At 42.6% G+C, this 14,051-nt stretch overlaps 1 protein-coding gene across 1 annotated transcript in view; it reads right to left on the bottom strand.

The window, feature by feature from the left end:
* cdi (serine/threonine kinase) overlaps nucleotides 1–14,051 on the bottom strand; it is an 81,476-nt gene that overhangs the window by 40,468 nt on the left and 26,957 nt on the right. The gene's annotated exons all lie outside the window — the stretch shown is intronic.

The following is a 14,051-nucleotide window of genomic DNA, read 5'->3' as shown; positions in this document are numbered from 1 at the left end:
ACTGAAGCGGCCAAACAGAAATTTGCCACTCACATCCAAGGGCCGTATGAATCTATATTTATTTATTACGTACTGCTGACCTGTTTACCAGGTCTTAAGCAGGAATGGGCATACAGAACTATTTACTGCAAAAACATAATTAACATCACACAACATACTGAGAGCGGTAATAATTGTAAAAAGCCAAACGGAAAGCATAATGAACAATGCAATACAAAGCATACAATTCAGCACTTCTGCAGCAATTTGTAAAAAAAACAAAAGAAAAACATTATAACAATGGCAAAGTTTTACTGACTGAAACGTACTGATTAAAATGGAAGCATTGCATAACTCTGGGCTGTATAAAAAAATTGTTAATAGTTGTTGAAAGCATGTAAAAATAAATTAACTGTTGGACACTCTACAGTATCAGGTGATAGGCAATCCCACTCAAGAGCAGTTCTTGAAAAAAATGAATACCTGAATGTGTCTGTGCCGTTTATGTAATCTACCAGTTTCTTTGAATGATATTAGCGCACAGTATATTCACTTGTTTGTCTAATGTGCACTGTTTTGTTGATTGCAATTTTGTTATGGAGAATGAGGTAAAAAAGCTTGACCCTCTCCATTCTTCTTCTCTCCAACAGTTTTTCGAGCTCCACTTTAATTAAAAGAAGTAAAGAAGATGTATGCCAACTATAACAATTAAACACAAATCGAACAGATTTTCTTTGGACCATTTCTAGTTTTTTTTTAATACTGGACTCAGTAAAGGGATCTCACAATGCAGCTCTGTATTCTAATACTGGTCTAATAAATGTTTTGTAAGCGAGAAGTTTGATGTGCGGTGTGGCATTCACAAGCCTCCTTGCAAATAGCCAAGCTTTTTCATTTCCCAGAAATTCTTTCAATATATTCTGTGTTCATTCCATTTTAAGTCTGATGCGAGTATTAGTCTTAAATATTTGTGTTTAGTGACTTCGGATAATGCATGATTATTGATGTGATAGGTAAAAAGATGCAGCTGTTTCTTACACTTAACTGGCATTGCTGCTGTTTTTTTTTATAATTGTCATCTGCCATTTCTCACACTACATTTGTAGCAGTGCTTGTGCAGTATTTAAAGATTCTTAATCACTGTAACTATGAATTTTCTGATATAATATACAATCGTCTGCGAAAAGCTTCATTTTTATGAGTAGATTTAGCACAATATCATTAATAGGTAACAGAAAAAACAATAGCCCCAAATTGACCCTTCAAGCACACCTGATGTCACGGGGTGAAACGCGAGGTGACACCATCAATGGCAACACAAGGGCTTCTCATTGATAATAAGCAGTTCTTCGCGCAAGTGATTTCTCATTTTTCAGAATTGATTTGAGCTTAATTAGTAAATTCTGGTGACTGACACGATTGAAAGCTTTCTCAAAATCCAATAATATAACGTCTACTTTGACCATATCGATCGTTGCTGCCAGGTCATGTCTCGATAAGCTGGGTTACCGTATATCCTTTGTGAAAGCAGTGCTGAAGGGGTGTGATTAGGTTATTTTTTGGACAAGCATAGACAGATGTATGAATATTATATGCTCCAGAATTTTGACACTAGTGCATAGCAAGGAGCTAGGCCTAAACAAGGATACAAGCGAATGATCACCAGTTTTCGGTACTGGCGTGATCTTAGCGTGCTTCCAATCACTCGGAAGTTCCGTGTGCAACAGAAATGATTTAAAGATCAAGCATAGCTATGGCACTCTATTCTGCATACCTTATCAGAAAGACGTTGGGTACAGAGTCGATGCCCGGCAATTCTTCGGAATCGAGATTAAGCTGAATCGCGTAAAGTTGAGCTCGCTTATAACTAACCTGAGCGCGACGCGGCATGTGTTCGTTGTATCCCGAAGTTCATAGTAAATGAAACACAGCTTTAAAAAAATTCTTGAGTGTGACTACAAATTTCTTTCCCCAAAAAAGTCTGACGTACATGTATTTCGAAGAGCAGAAGCGATAAGGGTGGTCCTGGAGTTTATTTAAAGCAGCAGCGTGCTCTTTGCCAAGGCCCATGGCATATACCGGCTACCTAACGCAATTCCCACATTCCCCCTTTAAGTTTTCTTATGGCGCCTATTTACTGCCAAAGATTTTCAGAGCAAACCATGCCTGCAGTGTTCGAGAAGCTTCAAGATTGAAGTAGTAGATCATTTTGTTAAGATTACACTCACTTTGCAAACACTACATAATTATTCTGGAACCTACATCACTGCTAACGGTAATGTTAGAATATTCGATGGCACGTGAATAAATGCTGACGCGCCTCATTGCTTGTCAGTTGATCTATGGCCGACGCTCAGCTCACCACTATCAGTGTGCTTGGCGACAGGCAACAAGTTCGGCCGAATAAACACCTTAATCGTCAACCAACAGTCTGCCCCCTTCGTCGACCCGACGACCCCGTGACATCTGGTGGAGCTGCTTCCCGATCCATGTACCGTACACGCCCCTCCAACAGTCCACTTCGTGGAGAAGACACCTACAGCAACCACGACCAGTGAGTCAGCCGTAGGCAACAAGGTCTAGCACCAGAGTGTGGGGCTTTACCAGATAGCACTCGCAAGCCCAAGGCCTCCACCACTACTACGACAACTAATCTCAATGCAAAAAATGTCCTTGGAGCGATTGCTGACGTGCCTAACAGAACGCATTCTGAACCACTGCTTACTACCTATCGTATCATGCACTTAACCAACAAGCACCATCATCGTCTTTTACAGATCTACAGATCACAGATTGAACACGACATATTGTTCTTATGTGAAGTCGCTAACCTCCACACCAACATTTCTTACTACCTTACAAGGCACCACGAGTATTGGTTTGTGCCTCACCCACGAACTAACCATGGCTTTCAAACCCTAAGCTACACATTGCCTTCTTTGCTTAACAAATTTGGCTTTTCTTACACCTCGATACGCCAACTTTCCTTTAACTCTCTTCGAAACTTATTTCGTTGATGTGTGCGTTTCCCTACCACTTTAATTATATTTTGTATACGCAGCCTTAATTATTATATCTGGAGACGTGTTTTTGTAGTATTGCCCATTTTTATTGTGCACAGAGTTTTACTGCTTTTGAGTTTTTGTTCATTATGCTACACATTAACCTGTGCTATTTCTGTTTTCGTGCATACCGCAGTTCCGATGTATCAGGGGAAAAGGGTGCAACGTCAAGACACGTCAGTGTGGCTTTTTCCCCCTCCTCCTCAGCCACGTATTTTTTTGTATGCATGCCTGAAATAAAGACTCAGACTCAACAATGACAGCCCCTGTACCAACATGTGCCACGATCGTAAAGCAGCAGCCAAGGGAGCCACCAACCTTCCATAGATCATCACTTGAAGAACCGGAGACCTTGCTAAAGACGTATGACCGAATGGCTGCTTTGAACTAGTGGGACTCGGCTGATAAGCTGTGCTTTGTCTACTTTTACCTGGAAGACACAGCAAGGACCTGGTTCAAGAATTGGGAGTTTGCACTTCAATCCTGGGGTTGTTTTAAATGGATCCGTTAAATATGGGCTCGACTGTATGTCGTATATTGAAGATGAGCTGGCTCTTTGTCGCCATGCCCAAAGAGACATGCGGTAAAAAGTGGAAAAAGCCTGAAAGCTGCGAAGGCAACCTTGTGCATAGGCAAAAATCGGATGTATGCATTAAAAGACAAGGAAGGCAAAGTAACAACCAATATGAATAGGATGAGTGGTGGAGGAGTTCTACAAAAGGCTGTACAAAAGCCAGAACAAACGGGATGATACCTTAAGAAGCAATAATAGCCCAGAGAAATTTGACATCCTACCATTAACGGCAAGAGAAGTACTGAAAGTGCTAAAAGGAATGCAAGGAGACAAAACCACTGGTGAGGATAACATAACAACGAACCTGCTGAAAGATGGTGAAGAGATTGTGTTAGAAAAACTGACTACCTTATATACAAAGTTTCTTCTGACAAGGAGGGTACCAGTATGTTAGAAAAGCGCCAACCTCATTTTAATCCTTAAGAAATGAGATGTCAAGGACTTGAAAAATTACAGGCCGATCAGCTTACTGTTCGTTCTCTCAAGCTACTTACAAAAATAAGATCAGCTTACTCTTCGTTCTATATAAGCTACTTAAAATAATAGCTAATAGAATTAAGACAACATTAGAATTCGATCAACCAAGAGACCAAGCTGGATTTTGTACAGGCTGCTCCACAATAGACCATATTAATACTATCAATCAGCTCACAGAAAAATGCGCAGAATACAACCAACCCCAACACATAGCCTTCATAGATTAAAAGAAGGCATTTGACTCAGTCAAGACATCAGCCGTGATGCAGGCATTATGGAATCAGGGCATCGACGGAGCCTACATAAGTATATTGGAAGAAAACTACAGCGGATACACAGCCACCATAATCTTCAATAAAGAAATTGACAGAATTCCAATAAAGAAAAGTGTAAGGCCCCTGAGGGAGACACGATCTCACCACTGCTATTCACCACATGTTTACAGGAGATTTTCAAGGCCCTAAATTGGGAAGAGTTAGAGATAAGGGTTTATGGAGAGTATGTTAGTAACCTGCTTATTCGCGGATGACATTGCTTTGACGAGTAATTCAGGGGATCACTTACAGCTCATGATTACAGAACTGGATACGCAATGCAGAAAAATAGACCTGAAAATCAATATGCTTAAAGCTAAAGTAATGTGCAACAGTGTCACCAGAAAACGGCGCTTTGTGGTAGGTGCAGTCATTGGAAGTCTCTCTTTAGGACAGGTAGTAACCACGGAGTCAAACCATGAGAGTGAAGTAACTAGAAGAACAAGGATGGAGTGGATCACCTTTGGCAAGCATTCTCAAATCATGAATTGTAATCTGCCACTAACCCTCAAGGGGAAAGTATAGAACAGCTGCATCTTGCCTATGGAGCCAACTCCTGTCAACTTACCTATGAAGCAGAAACAGGGAGGCTTAGAAGAGAGTTCAGCTTAAATTGAAGACAAGGCAGCGAGCGATGGAAAGGAAAATGATAGGAGTAACCTTGAGAGACAAGAAGAGAGCAGAGTGGATCAGGGAACGAACCGGGGTTACGGAGATCATAGTTGAAATCGAGAAGAAGAAATGGCAGGGCACGTAACGCGTAGGCAAGATAACCCAGAGAAGATGAACGTGTGAGGGGGAGACAGATAGTTAGGTGGGCTGATGAGATTAAAACGTTCACAGCTATAAAGTGGAAGCAGAAAGCACATTGGCCGATCATGGGAGAGGCTTTTACCCTGTGCAGTCAGGCTGATGCGTACGACGCTACCAGCAATTCCAATTCTGTCTATGAACTTATTCAAAATGGAACAGGTACTATACTCATCATATGAATGCACGACACCTAACGCAATAGGAAAGTGAAGATGGTAGTGGCCGTTCACCTCAAGCAACCTCATTCTACCTACCCATTCTTTTTACAAATACAATAAGTCTGGTCAACAAATACCTTTCATTATCATCAGCAATCAACTCGTGCAATGTGAAAATTGTAGCCCTGACAGAATTATGGCTGCGTGAACATGTGCGAGATTGCGATATATTTGATGGCCCCTCTAACTTCACTATCTACTGGTGTGACCACGCTGAGCATCGCGGAAGTACTAGTGTAGTTCTTTCCATTTCAAACAATATTGTGTCTTTTCATATAGACATTGAAACTGATGTTGGGTGCACATGGGCTTGTCTAACACTCAAGCAAAATTACAATTTGGGCTAGTTGGACCATATTCACCTTGAAACACTTGCACAGCCACACAGGGACACAGGTGTTTGTGCCCATTTATGTGTCTCTTCTGAGTCCCTGCGTTGCTGTGAAAATATTAAGGATGCCTAAAACTCAGTTACACATACATAATCCTTGGCATATGCTATCGTTCGCCCTTATCCTCTGCCACCTATATTGACAATTTACACGATGCTATTAACCCTGTTTCTCCATGACTTCCTTCATCACCTTAGTTCTTACTCGGTGACTTCAATTTTTCGAACTTGTTGTGGAACACACATCCAAATAGTATAAAACCGTTTTCAACTCTCGCAAAAGAATTTCGCAAACATTGTTCAGCGTTTTCACTTTCCCAACTTGTAACCCAGCCGACCTAAATCCCTCCCAAAACTGCAAGCATGCTTGACCTAATCGTTCAGATTTAGCTTCCCCCATAACTTTTTTTTTACCAAAAATTAGTGACCATTTTTTAACAGGCCTCAGAATTCTCGCTAGCCACCCTAAACAAACCAAGGTTAAGAAAGCAATTCGCAATTATAAACAGCTAATTTTGAGGCAATTAATAACAAATTCGGCTTATTTCTCGACAATCCTTTATGAACTTTGACACGCGTTCAGTGCAAAATAACTAGGATATTTTGTAAGAAGGTACGTATGTTGACAGAAAAATACATTTTTAAATGTGTCATCATTTCTGATACACTAGCCCCTTGGTATAATTGATACAGTAAGCACCTGTCTAAGAAAAGGAAATGGCTTTATTGCTTAGCTAAATATTGTTAATCAAGCACGTTGGGAATTCCATAAAACTGCTGATCATGCATACTTATGTGCACTAAAAGAAGCTAAAAATTATCACACACACACTACCCGAAATGATCAAAACAGACATTCGTAAGTTCTAGCGCATCGTTACCCCCCACCCCAAAGCGTTAACTCTATCACTCTAAAAGACGCAGAAGGTGACTTAGTACCAAGTGACGCTTCCGCTATCACTCCTTTACAATATATTTTCAAACAATTTTTCAGTTTCGAGCAACATTCACCCACCAGACCCTAATTCATATGATTATCTTTTCATAGATCCTGCCATAGTTAATACATCTGGCATTCTCAACTCATTGATAAAGTACGCTTTCACTCAGCTGCAGCTTTCAATGGCATAAACAGAAAAATTTTAAAAAGCACTAGTGTCTTCAGCTCTATCATACTGGCCAAAATCTTTCAACAATCCATAAACACATGGACTCTTCCTTCGCCATAGAAAATAGGGAAGGTGGTTCCACTAAATAAGTCCGGCAGCGAAAACTCTCCCATGAATATCCGTCTGATTGCTCTGACCAGCACCTATACACCTTGTCAACGAAGGCTCTCTGGGCACCACCATAAGCCCATCTGGGCTATTGTTAACATGCGTGACCCCTCAAAAATGCATGGCCGAGGTTGCGATGTCGGCTTTTGTACTCCCGTGCAACAGCCCAGAAAGGAGGGGATCCCACTCTCCGTTGGAAACGCCTACTGCAAACTTCTAGAACAAGTAATTTTTACTAATCTGGTTAGCTTTCTTGATTCTAACTCCCTTTTCACCACAGTTCAGCATGGTTTCCGTAAAACATATTCATGCGAAACGCAACTAATATTATTCACTGATGTATTTTAGATTGCGCTTCATCTGCTGGCCATGTTTTTTTAAATTTTATTAAAGCATTTTCCAACGTTTGCCATCAACTACTACTCTTCAAACTAAGCCTTGATAGTAACATACTAAAAGCTTGATACTAACATACTAAAATAGATAGAATACTTTTTTTGTAAGTGCTATAAGTTTGTTACTGCTAATAGTCACGACTCACCTTCAACTGAGGTTCATTCCAGTGTGCTTCAGGGATCAGTAGTAGGACTTCTTTTTTTAATCCATATTAACGATCTACCATACCCATTGACTTCTCACTATCACGTGCTGACGATTGCATAATTTGCCATGAAATAACCAGTAATAATGATCCTAATGCTCTTCAATCAGATTTGAACTACATAAGTGATTGGTGTAATATCTGGCTAATTAAATTGAATATTTACAAATATAAAACTGTGTGTTCATAGAAATTCCAGCACCCTTTTATTCTACCATTTGAATCATACCCCCTTCGATCCTGAGAATTCATACAGATACCTGGGCATTCATATAACTTCAAATCTAACCTGGTCTGTTCACATTGAGTACATAATCAGTAAAGCTAACAGCACACTGGGTTACTTACGCTACAACTTTTCCAACGCCCCATCATCCTTAAGACTACTACTTCATCAGTAATTAGTACAACCCAAATTAAAGTATGCTGCAGCAGTGCAGAACCCACACGACAACCTCATCTTTTTTCTAGAGCCCCTTTAAAATAATTCAGTTCGATTCAAATATTCTAACCAAACAGCATATCCTCAACGAAAGCTCACCTATGTCTTCGATCACAAGCATCTCTGAGAAAAATAGCTCGCTTAAGTTTAATTCATAAGTTAAACTATGATCAATCTCTTCGAAATGACTTCATTTCACAGCCACATTACTTGTCAACCGTCCCTTCAAAGTCAGAGTTCAAACAGAAAATACCAATACTTTAAATCATTCTTTCTTCCCCAAAACATCTCAGCAATGGAACCACCATCCCAATGACATAGCCACCATCACTCATAACAAACTCTTTCGCAAAGCTGTCGCTGACACTGCTTAACTTGAAAAAATAACATTTTTTATTAGTTTTTGCTGTTACTGTTAACGAAATAGCTAACACTATATGCACAGGAATAATGTTATCTTACTTTGTTCATGTTGGTACCAAATAAGTATTTCTTAACTACCCTGTATGTACTGCTATTACTTGTCGTTTTATTGTGCTACAGTATTATTTTCTTGTTTTATATTACTATCCAATATTTGTTCATTTTCCTGCTTATGACTTTTCTCTGTAATGCCTTTCGGCCTTGAGGGCACAATAAATAAAGTAACTAAAATATGTAAATTATACTTTCTATTTGAGAAAGTCGTTGAGACAGTTTTTTTTAAACTCAGTGACATCTGCCATGTTTTACTTCACTCATGAAAATGGTCAAAAACTTCAACTCCAACTGATCTGGAGCGCCAGCCACACAAGAATATAAAATGCAGTCCATCAGCATAAAGTCTCGATGGAACAGAAGTCCCAGCAGTTACTTTAACGATGGCGTTTATATAGATGATGAAGAGTAATGGACCCAGTACAGAACATTGTGGTACACTGAATGTTACACTGGCCTGAGATGAATGAGCACGATTAAATGCAACAAATTGTGTTGTTGAGCTCAGATAGCCCAGTGTCCAGTTCCTGTATTTAAGGTCATGAATTAGATCTTTGAGTTTAATGAGAAGCTTATTATGACATACTTTAGGCTTTACTGTAATCAATGAAAACGGCATAAAGCTGTCCTCTGAAATTAAATGTGGACGGAATATTGCAGGAGAATTCTAACAATCGTGCCACTGTCGAAAAGTCGGAACGGAAGTCATGTTGAGCATGTCAGAGAATATTTTGTTCAGACAAGTAAGTGCTCAATTATATATTTATGGATGATGTGTTCCAGCAGTTTATAGGATATTGATATTAAAGGTGTAAGGAGGAAGAAGAACAATACGCCGTAGTGGGCCATCTCTATAGCAGAAGCCTCGTTAGTGAGCTGTTCGCCCTAACGCTCGCTGCGATTCCTGTGACGCTGTGATTGCTGCAGTCTGTGATTCCTGTGTCGCTGTGATTCCTGTGTCGCTGCGATTCCTGTGTCTCGCTGTGATTCCTGTGGTCTATTGATCTTTCAGGATCAATAGATCTGCTGTGCAAGTGCTGTTTACATTAAAAAAAAACCGTTTGAGAGTGGTGAAGGTGCTGGATAAGTCAACCTGGAACTCCGAAACAGGAAACAGCGCCTACAGGGACGCGCACAGCTTCAGGGGGAAGGCTTCACAAGCTACATCGAGGACGTGCTCGACATGTGCAAGCGCTTTGACCCTTCAATGATAGAAGCAGACAAGATCAAGCACACCATGAAGGGGATAGACGACGCCTTCCAGATGCTGCTGGCCAAGCGCCCACGAACCGTGTTCGAATTCGCCACTATTTGCCAGGGCTTTGAGGAGTTGCGTAAACAATGGGTCATGATACGGTGGCCAGCAATTACAGAGGAAACGATATGTGCACGAGGAGGCGGCCCGACAATTTTCGTGCCTGTTGTTTCTACCGAAAACAGAACCCTCTGCTCAGTGTCTCGCGCCCGCCATCAGGCGGGTAATACAGGCGCAAGTCTTTGAGCCACTGCCGTCCGTCTCTCAGACAACACCTGTCACCGCGCCATTGACTTACGCTGCTGTTGCTGCAAATCAATCGTGACCTTTACCCTTGTCAACTTCGCAACTGGTGTGAATGCCAGCAACACCTAGTACACCAGACTTATGGCAACCCCTGGCATACAGCTGATAACCATCCCATCTGCTACGCGTGTGGGTACCCAGGCCATGTCGCACGCTTCTGTCGACGGCACTTTGCAGTGACACCGCCAGGGCCAAGATACTCGGACAACTACCTCCGGGCCCCGTACGACGAGACCCACCGGCACAACATGAGCGACTCCCAGGTGAACATGAACCGCTACTAAGTGAACGAGACCGCCAAACTGCTCCCGATTACCGACCGTTCCCACCACGTCACTCATCCTCCTCACGCCGCCGTTCTCTGTCACCTCTGCGTCGCCGACCAGGACTGGAAAACTGACTACTGCAGCTCCGGAGGCACGAGCTGCGTCGTCGTCATAATGTTTAAGTCCTCACCTGTCCCTCGCCAACGTTTCGGAAGTGTTTGTCGAAGGTTTACGAACTCTCGCTCTTGTTGATACCGGAGCTGCCATTTCTGTCATGAGCCGAAAACTTTGCCACTCTATATAAAAGGTCACGACGCCATCATCCCGTTTTTCGCTTAGTACAGCGAACGCGCGACAAATTCAACTAGTCGAAGCATGTACGGCTAGAGTCGTCATTCAGAACATTTTGTACCACATCAAGTTTTTAGTGTTGGCCACGTGTTCGCATGACGTAATACTCGAATGAGACTTCTTGTCGCGCCACCATGGTGTAATTGACTGCGCTCGAACTCAGGTGGAACTTTCTGTGTTCGCTGATGCCCCGTCTGCCGACACCCACAGACTCAAAATTAGCAAGCTTCGAGTGGCCACTGACACTGACGCTCCTCCACTTAGTGCCGTCATTGTTCCTGTCGACCGCAATGACTTTTCTGGCACTACTGTTGTGTTCACGCCGTCTGCCATTTTCAGTCGTCGCCACGGCGCGTCTCTGCAATATGTCATTCTGCCGCCCAATGAAGATGTGACTAGAATAGTTGTTTACAATCCCAGATTATGTCCTCTCACTTTACACCATCATGAGACACTTAGTCACGTTCATCCAGTAGACAAACGCTCTATCGTGCCTATTGAATCTCATGACACTGGCCCAAAACTTCAGTTGGATGCTGTAACGCCTAGTTTCCATTTGGATGACGTCTCTCTGGATGTATTCAACCACTCCATTGACAGCGAGCTCCCTCAAAATCAACGGACACAACTTATAGCGCTTCTTCAGGAGTTGAGACATTCATTTGACTTTCTGTAGAAGGCACTGAGTCAAACCAACATCGTCACTCACAGTATCGATACGGGAACAAATACTCGTTTGCGACAACGCCCCTACCGTGTATCAGCAACAGAACACAATATCATTGCGGAGCAAGCGAATGACATGCTTCGCCACGGTGTCATCGCAGCCACCTCAGGTCCCTGGTCTTCGCCTGTAGTGCTCATCAGAAAAAAAGATGGTTCAATTGGATTTTGTGTGGATTACAGACGCCTCAACAAGATTACACGGAAAGATGTCTACCTTCTTCCCGGCATCGGTCACGCCATAGCCTGCAAGGGGCTGAATATTTTTGTCATTGGATTCGCGTTCAGGATATTGGCAGATGCCGATGGCAGAATGTGACCGTCCTAAAACAGCATTGATGATGATAAATGGTTTTTAATGGCGCAAGGACCAACAGATGGCCAAAGAGCACCATTTCAAAAGCCTAGATATATGAACAATGATATGATGCATGGCTGTAAAAGTGCCTTAAAATTCCTCGTGCTAATGCAGGTAAAAACATAGAAACATTAAAACTATGACATTGAAGTGAAATATGTGCAATAATACTAAATGACGAGACGTTGTTATAGTGGGACAGTGACGGAGATGCAGCCACCGCTGCAGCGACCTCTCTTCAGAGATCGTGCTACGAAGCGCCTGGGTATATGACATTAAAAGTATGTACATCTGTTAAAAACGCCAGCAGTGATTTATGAGGAAAAAAGGGTTCTCTACCGATGAACATTGATGGGTGCAAGGGTATCTGTTGTCGGAAGGGATATAAAAAGTGCTTTTTTCTGAGAGAATCAAAATCACTGCACTGGACAGGGATGTGGAGAACCATGAGCGGTTCTCCACATCTCTCACACATTGGTGCATCGCCACCAGACCAAAGATATGAATGTGTCGAGTGTGTGTGTCCTATCTGTAGTCTTGTAAGTGTGACTTGTGTGTAGCGTGATCTGTATACTGTTGGCGAATTTCCAAGTCTCGGTTTGACAACATGCAGTTTGTTTTCTGTCCACCGATCCCATAGGCGCTGCCAGCACGCCCCGAGCTCCTGTCATAGAAATGGCTTAGGATCAAGCGCAAGGACAGCTACAGATGTACTGGCGCCAGTGTTGTCTTGGGCAGATGTGGCCAGCTGATCCGTCAGCACGTTTCCAGCGATTTCGGGGTGCCCCGGCACCCAGCAGACTACAACATGCCGTTTAAGAGCATAGATCGTGCATAAGAGAGAGTACAAGGACACAAGAACAGGATTTTTATGTTTTCGCAGAGTTTTCAGAGCCACCACTACGCTCAGCGAATCTGTGTATATTACCCCGCATTATAGTTGCAGTTTCTTAATATGCTTGACAGCCACAAATACCGCGTGAGCCTCTGCTGTGAAGATGCTTGTTTCGGAGTGCAGAATACCGGAGTTGGAGAAAGATGGGCCAACAGCTGCATAGGACACACCAGTGTGAGACTTCGAAGCATCTGCGAAAAATTCTGGGCAAGTGTACTTTGTGTTGGAGTTCGAGGAAGTACGTGCAGATATGTACAGAAGGTGCGTGTTTTGCGACTTCCATGAAAGATACATCACAGTCTATGACTTGCCACTTCCATGGTGGCAGATATACTGCTGGAGCCTTCAAACGTTGTTCTAAAGGTGGCACAGCTGTTTCCTCAGCCAGCCTCCTGACACGAAGTGAGTATGGCTAGCTCAGCGAAGGATGGTTATTGAACAAGGTACAGTTGGACAGATCATTAACTGTGGAGTGAGCGGGATGTTCTTCATCAGCGTTAACCTTGAAATAGTATATAAAAGACAGGTAACATCTCTGCAGGTGGAGCGAACATTCATTTGATTCTATGTACAGTTGCGACTCCGGGTCCCGCAGGTCTGTTTGATAGCGGGCCCCCTTCCTAGGACCTATCGTCGAACAAGTCAGATGAGGCGCTCGTAATAACGACAACAATTTATTTACATGGTTATGATGATGAGTAGTTTTTAGTGACGCAAGGGCCAATTGATGGCCAAAGAGCGCCATTTCAATTAACTACAGATATGAACAATGATATGGTGCGTGGCTGTAAAGGGGCCTTAAAATTCCTCGCTCCAACACGGGTTAAAACATGAAAGTAATAAAATCATGACAGTGGCATGACATATGTGTAGTGATAGGGGATCGCAAAATGTCATGATAATAAAACCATGATGAAGATGCAGTCACCGCAGCCACGACCACTCTATAGGGGTCGTGCTACGGATGACCTAGAAATATCGGGTGAAAGCTTTGCAGATCTTTTAAAAACGTAAAAAGTGTTTGCAGTTTAAAAAGCGGATCCCTACCGATGAGCATCCCAGGGTGTAGAGGGCGCTGCTGTCGGTAGGGCAGTAAAAAGTTCTTTTTCCTTAGAGCATCCAGCTCATTGCACTGGACGAGAATGTGGAGAACCGTAAGGGGCTCTCCACATCTCTCACAATATGGTGAATCACCGGTAGACAGGAGAAATGAATGTGTAGAATGTGTATGTCCTGTTCTAAGCCTTGTTAGTATTACTTCTGTGTGTCGCG

Source organism: Rhipicephalus microplus, unplaced genomic scaffold (assembly GCF_043290135.1).
Source record: "Rhipicephalus microplus isolate Deutch F79 unplaced genomic scaffold, USDA_Rmic scaffold_14, whole genome shotgun sequence".
NCBI lineage: Eukaryota > Metazoa > Arthropoda > Arachnida > Ixodida > Ixodidae > Rhipicephalus > Rhipicephalus microplus.
This window is presented reverse-complemented; position numbering and strand designations above follow the sequence as displayed.